Genomic DNA, 7,246 nt, shown 5'->3' on the forward strand with positions numbered 1-7,246 from the left:
ATTCCACTCCTACCTATAAGCCTAAACATTTCTGTACAGTATAAGAAAAACATGACAGACAGATAAATGCAATTACAATCATTTATTTATTGCAAAAAATGTCAAAAGCAGTACCAAAAGTAATCCAAATGACGATGCGTTGCACCCGCAGTCCTCTCTGGCGGAATACAGTAGGTTTGTTTGAGGTGCAGAGCAGAAATTATGTTGTTAATCGCTATGAAATTATATAGTTAATTATCCAGATTATTTTCCCGCTCCACTCCATGAACTCGTGAAGGCGCGCGCGCATCATTCAAACACACCTCACCAGAAACACGGCTTGTCGCAATCTGTGACGAATGTAGGCGAGAGCCAATGAGCGTTCGATTATCCTGCCGTAAAACCTGTCGTTTGAAGCGGCAACATTTGAATTTGTAAAGAGCGCATCAGTCAGCGCGGGCTTTGCTGCTTACGGTCACTGGTCACTCTGGACTCGCTGCTCGGGATGGAGAAGCAAGCAGATCGCCGAAAAAAGGCTTGGATTTGGGTCTGTTCTTCGCAGTCCTATGGATTCGGAAGATTTGGATTACAGCGCACTAATAAAATTGTTTCATTTCGTAATTATGTTGTGGATTTGGCGTATTTTATAGTTCTATTGTCAGTCACAGCATGTCGGAGAAAACGCCCTTTGTGGCCCATGGCAATCAAAGTAAACATTACATGACAAGTAAAGGTTAAACGATTGCAGAAATTATTTATTTTAAGGGCTTTTAAAGTGTAGTCTTGTTTAACATTATGTACTTTAGGCCTATTCTTGGAAACGAGCTGGCAGCAGAAATCACACAACAAAACGAAATGTTAATATTTCATATTAAGTAAACGAGTAAACAATTTAATAATGCAGTTGAAAACAAGGTAATTGATATGACAACTAAAAACAACTAATAATAAAATTAATGCCGCGATTTCAATATTCATAAGGATTCATTTTTAGGTGTCGTCAATACGTCAGTTTTGTATGTTTAAATGCTGAAAATACGTCAGTATTGTACGTTTTAGTGCCTGTAAAATGTAAGTAAATGAAAGTTTTATAGAACCACATTTTACGTAAAATACATACGAATTATCATGAGATCACGTTGCTATATCACGCCACGGCTGCGACAAAGTTTTCCGGTGGCTTGCCGAGGGCCCATCTGTTTTGTGGTGATCGGTTAGAGGTTGGCGGTGTTTGTGTTAAAGTATGTGAAGTGTGTTTTAATGTTGGGTTGGCTGAGATCTATGTATCTTGCTGGTCTTATATGTGGGCACTGAGATGGTGGGAAAGATGGGAGATTTCCTCCCTGTTAACAAGTTCCCACCGAACCATTTTCAACCCTGTGGGATTGAAATTCAAGGCAGTTTGGCAGTTTCTTCCCATTGTCCCTTGAGAGATACAAATTTTTAAATCGCTAAATAAAATAGTGATAGTAATGTGATTAATATTTTAAAACATATTTATATTATTCATATAAATCGTATAAAGATGATTATATATATATATATATATATATATATATACAGTGGGTACGGAAAGTATTCAGACCCCCTTAAATTTTTCACTCTTAAATGATTTTAGCAAATGGCTGCAATATAACAAAGAGTGAAAAATTTAAGGGGGTCTGAATACTTTCCGTACCCACTGTATATAAAGTCATGCTTTGAGCTGAGGTGGGACTGTACTTAAAAAGTATGGCGTGGTGGATGAATGATGTGCGGCGGGGGAGACGGAAGAGCACGAGGGAAGAAAGAGCGAGGGAGTGGGGGGAGGAGAGGAGAGGAGGAGGACTGTTTGCGGGCCTGCTGGGTGGCTGAGTGCAGACAGCTGGAGGAGGAGTTGATGGGAATGGTATCTGCAAGGTCAGGGGTCACTGGAGAGAGCTTTAGCACACTTCCGCTGCCGGCCCCATGACTCTCCAGTCTCTGGAATTCTGCTCTTCCAGCTCCCACTCAAGCTTGTGTGTGTTTTAAGCCACGTTTCTTTCCTTTTCACTACGTTTTCTCTTGTTTTTTTCCCCTCCCTTATTCTGTTTATTTATCTCCTCTTACAAAAAAGTAGAATAACCATGTTTTCTTTGATATGGTACTGTGGTATTATTGTTTTTTTTGGGGGGGGGGCATTTACTGTATATAAAAAAGACCTTGTAATTGTAATAACACATCACAGACTTGCTTTATAGTTTACGAAAAATAACATTAAAATAATAAAATGATTTTCAAATATAAATATATCTTAAAATATCAAATAAAATATTTATATGTAAAATAAAAATAATATATCATTAATTCTAAAACTTACATTAATAAAATATATCGAATGCATAGTTACATATGTATGTATGTAGATGATAGATAGATAGATAGATAGATAGATTGTTTGCATTCACCAGTTAATTTTAAATTGATTTTTAAATTAATACAAATATTCTATGTAATCTATTGATAATTATAATGAAGTCATAAAAGCTGCATGCATAATATTATGTTATATGTTTATGAAGTTTTAAATGTTGTTTAAGTTTGCGTATAGTTTATAGAACGAGTTAACAAAAGTATGTCATGTTAACTACACAACTATCATGAATGTGCTAGTCATTTGATACCATCTGTACAGCAACAGTACTTTTTTTGTAAGTCTTTCTCAGTGCCAGACTCAGATTATTTAACCCACATCTGTAACTTTTTTTATTTATTTTTTTATTTTTTACCTCTCCATGCCATGGCCTACATGCATATTCCTGTGTGTGCTTCCCCAGTCAATCAATGGCAGTATGGATCTACTGCTGCAGCTGTAATATAGATCTGCCCTTGCTCGATACATGCAGTCCTGTCATTTCAACAGCGGCAATGCTGAGCTCTTCTCTCTCCCAGTTCTGCGCATATCGAGTGGCTGTGTTTTTCTCAGCACTCTCTGATGGCCCTTGCTACAGCCGTCCAAAGAGGTCAAACTATGATGAGGATAATATCTGTTATTTGGCCCCAGCCAGGGAAGCAGCACACACTGCACTACCATTAAAGGGCATTAGTGTGTGTGTGTGTGTGTAAGAGAGAGAGAAACAGAGAGTAAGCACATATCTGTACAAAGTTTGTGTGGCCTCTGAGGGACAAGATAGCATGTGCTGAATGCGATACATGCATGTTTTTGTAACATGATTCTGTCATCATCTGTGTGTTTTTCACTTAACGGCCCCCTCCTGTCCAACCCCCACACACACATACATACATGCACATGCAGGGGAATGAGCGGCGCAAAATCTCCCTGCAGATGTTCTCGATTGTGGTGATCCAATATCCTCTTGTGTTCCGCTGTCTAAAAAAAGAGAGCTGTTTTACATTTCCCTTGGGGGCAAGAAGGGAGAGATTCTCACAGTGATAGAGCTGACCCAGGTCCTTCGAGGGCTGCCCCACATTATTTTAGACTGAGTCCGTTTTTATGAATTTGGGAGACATTCACTGTCAGACACGGTGGGGAAGATGGGATCAAATGTATGAGTGTGTATGTATGTGTGATGTATAATGATTTCAATCTACATAATCTATTCTTGTCATTTGTAGCAATTAATAATGAGTGAGACCACAAGAAATAAAAAACAAAACATTGTTTTTATTCTGAGAAAAAGACCTAAATAATCTCATGTTTCTCTAAAGTTTCAGAAAAGATCTCAACTTCACAAAACTGTGCTTAGATTTGCCAAGATTTTGATATATGATATCAATATGAAACATTTTAATCAAAAATTTCCAGGGCTAAGCAATCCATATTCAAGGGGTCATATGATGCTGCTAAAAAGAACATTATTTTGTGTATTTGGTGTAATGAAATGTGTTTAGGCTGCGGCGGCAACAGCGAGAATAAAAGTTACGCATTCTTTCTTTGCGTGAACAAATCGCTATGAAATTATATTGTTCACTACATCTTTGTTTTGTTTTGTTTTGTTTGAAAGAAAAGGAGGTGCTGTCGAGAATTGACTGATCTTAACTTTTATTGAACCCAGAAGTCTTGCTTTAATGAAACAAAAATGAGACCACCATTAACCCTGAATTATAAAAGCGCAACATCTGAGCCTTTTTTATGATATATATGTGAGTGATACATCCATTGAAAGACTCAAGGTGCATAAGCTGTGCCAGCTGTGTGTAGGTGTGCCTAATCCTGGGTGGCTGGATGCTGGAAACAGGAAATGCTGGTGGATTCCTTGCATTTTTCAAAATGCTGCAAATTGCTGAGCACATCATTTGGACCGAACATGATCACTGACCTGGGAGGTAAAGCGAGAGAGATTTCAGGAGGAATAGAGACTGATGCACATGTGGGAGAGAGAGCACTAAAACACTATCTGTTCTGTTTCACTCACATCAGTATATGCTTTCACATTTGAGGGCCCATTTATAACTTCCTGTTACATGCAAACGGAAATAGTTATCCATCATCTAACAGATCTGTTCAACAGGATCCCAACTAAAAAAGATAAAATTATGCTTTTAACATATGGGCCGTTACGTCTTGTGGAAGGATGTACCAAAGTCCAAAAAGCTTAGTCACCAGATCCTGGATGATTACTCAGCTTGAACAGTACCAATAACCAGAATCCCGGTCTTAACAAGCCTGATGTGTGACTCAGACTGAGGAGAGGAAAGCAAAGAATAGAAACATCCAGTCCTTCCGAAAGGCAAGAGCATAAATAGTCGCCCGACTCGGGCAGGAAGTCTCGGCCGCTGTGATGGTCAAGCCAGCCTTGGTGATGTTTTCCTTCTCTTTGCCCGTACAAAGAGGGAGGTTTAGTGAAGCTGAAATTCTTGCAAAATGAATGGTGAATTCCGACCATCCACTGACGAAAGAGCTGCTGGATAAATTATTGAGTGCATTCTATCAAATCTGAGTACTCACTCTTCTGCCTTCCATTGCAGGTTAAGTGTAGGTCCATTCAGTCTTTCAAAGAGAGATTCATTTGTAAATTGTTATTTCGGTAGTAAAGATTTGGTAGCTGGCACATTCCACTTCTGAGTTAAAAGGAAAAACTCATACCTAATATTCATCTGCTAAATAATAATAATTTTTTTTTGATCATTCTCATCATCTCATGTACGTAAACACATGAATCTAAAGTATATAATAAAATATACATAACATATACAGTAAATGATATAAATATAGTAAAAAATATTAATTATTAATAACAGTTGCTTTTGATTTATTTTTACTCTCAAATACTCCAAAACAGATAACAATTTAGCATATAAGTGTCAAAAATCACTAACAAGCTAGTCAAGCTAGACATGTTTTGATGGTTGCCATTTTTCTAAGTTGCGTGTATCCACTATGATGTTATGAAATCCCAATCCCAATGCTGTGAAATCAGATCATTCTTTGCCTGAAAGAGGTGAAACTTCTTGAAAAGTAATCATATGTTTACTGGAAAATGGACATTTGCTCCCTGACTCACAAACCTACAAATGACTGGCATATTGGGCAAAAAAAATCAAACTACTTTAAGATGTGGTTCACTGTCCTGTTTGAAGAAATTGTAATATCAGTTGGTTTGAGGAAAGTTAATTTAATGGTTTATTATAACAGTGTTAATATAATTACATTTATTAATGGTTTACCATATCATATGCTACTTGAATTGTCATTGTCAATGATAGAATCTCGTTTTTTTTTCTCCTCTTGAGTCTGAGTAGAAGTAATTGTCTCGCTAACAGCATTACAAAAAGTGCATTGGACTCACATATTGTCAAGATTCTGCACATCATGTGACTGTTTCGAAGATAAGAATTCTTCACAATTCATAAGGAGCTCTATGATACGCATCTTGACTGTGCAGTCACTGTATAATCGACCTGATAATACACTGACTCAGAGGGCCACATTCATGTAGTTTTCATTTCCTCTTCCCGCTTCTCATCTCCATTCTTGCTACCTCACACCATTCAGGAAAGTGAAGCCCATTGCCAAGCGGGAAGAACGTCAGTGGCCGAAAAAGCCATCGGGAGGAACTTGGAAAGAACATGTTTGATGTCAGCGCCAGCGTATTTTTGGGCCCGTGCGGAACAAAAGGCCCGGTATATTTAGCAGGCGGTCAGGAAGCAGGCCGAGAGAAGGGCCGGGGGGTTCAGCAGAGGCCTCGTCCACTTTCCCACACTTGCAGACCGGAAACAGGCGATGACAACTACTCCACCAAGAGGCCCCAGGTCGCCTGTTATGGGAGCCATTGAGCTCAGAGGAAGGAAGAGGTTATACAGCCCTCCCCCCATCGACATCCCAGCTTTCTAAGAGTGACCTGCTCAAGAGCTTCCCCCATGATGCACAATTTTGTCAACACCAAATTTTTAAGGGAGTATCAAAGGCCTGGCCCAGTTGCATATAGGTACATGCTGTTATATGGTTTAGAAAAGGAACATTTTACTTCCAAAAATGTCAAAGTTAAGCTGTACGTATGACATCACAAGACTATTAAATTAGTTTACAGCAATTCATTGACTTCCGAACAAACACACTGTGTATTTCTCCACATTGTTCTGGTTACATCTGTGCATAGCTCCATCTGCACATGGTCTGTGTTGTTTGACCCTGGTGTGTACGCAAGCTTGGCATACTTTAGTGGCACACATTTCCTCCTCAGGAAACACAGTATTAGATTGCAGTTTTATTTATTTACTTCATTCACACAGCTTGATTGCAGCATGCCCAGGGGATGATGAAGTTTGCTAAAGCATTTCCCTTATATTCTGTAATTGTTCTTGTTGATTGAACAGATCTTTACCATTTCTATTTTATTTTCTAATTATGTATAGGCCCACAGTTAATTTTACTTGATCTAGTATAAAGCTCTAGGGTGAAGTGGGATGACTGTCAGCCCATCATGTAATATCTAGAATAAATAGAGGTATAAATTGTTTGTCTTTCCCCTCTAATCGATGTATCTGCAATTAATGTCACAAATCATTTAAATGTATCCGTTTTCTAGATAAATCTTATGTTTAATGTTGCTGTTCTTCTATTACTATACGTTTCCTTACTAATTGTACCACAACTTGTTACTGAAATTTTTGGAGCGATAAAAAATAAGAGGTCCTGGTCAAAGCGCAAACTCAAACGCTGAATTTACCGGGTTGTGTCTCCATCTAGTGGTCGGTGGTGTCTCTACACACAGTACACATTAGTCATGCATTCTGCCTTTATATTTGAACTGTATGACCCAGTTGTAATGTTAAATGTAATGTTAAA

The 7,246-nt window shown here is 38.3% G+C and overlaps 1 long non-coding RNA gene across 1 annotated transcript in view; it reads left to right on the forward strand.

The window, feature by feature from the left end:
* LOC107732335 (uncharacterized) overlaps positions 1-1,757 on the forward strand; it is a 23,505-nt gene extending 21,748 nt beyond the window's left edge. The window contains exon 3 of the long non-coding RNA XR_001638863.1: positions 1,746-1,757. This is a non-coding gene — a long non-coding RNA (uncharacterized LOC107732335). The remainder of the gene's footprint in view (positions 1-1,745) is intronic.
* Positions 1,758-7,246: the final 5,489 nt, after the last annotated feature.

Source organism: Sinocyclocheilus rhinocerous, unplaced genomic scaffold, assembly GCF_001515625.1.
Source record: "Sinocyclocheilus rhinocerous isolate Xijiao unplaced genomic scaffold, SAMN03320098_v1.1 scaffold249, whole genome shotgun sequence".
NCBI lineage: Eukaryota > Metazoa > Chordata > Actinopteri > Cypriniformes > Cyprinidae > Sinocyclocheilus > Sinocyclocheilus rhinocerous.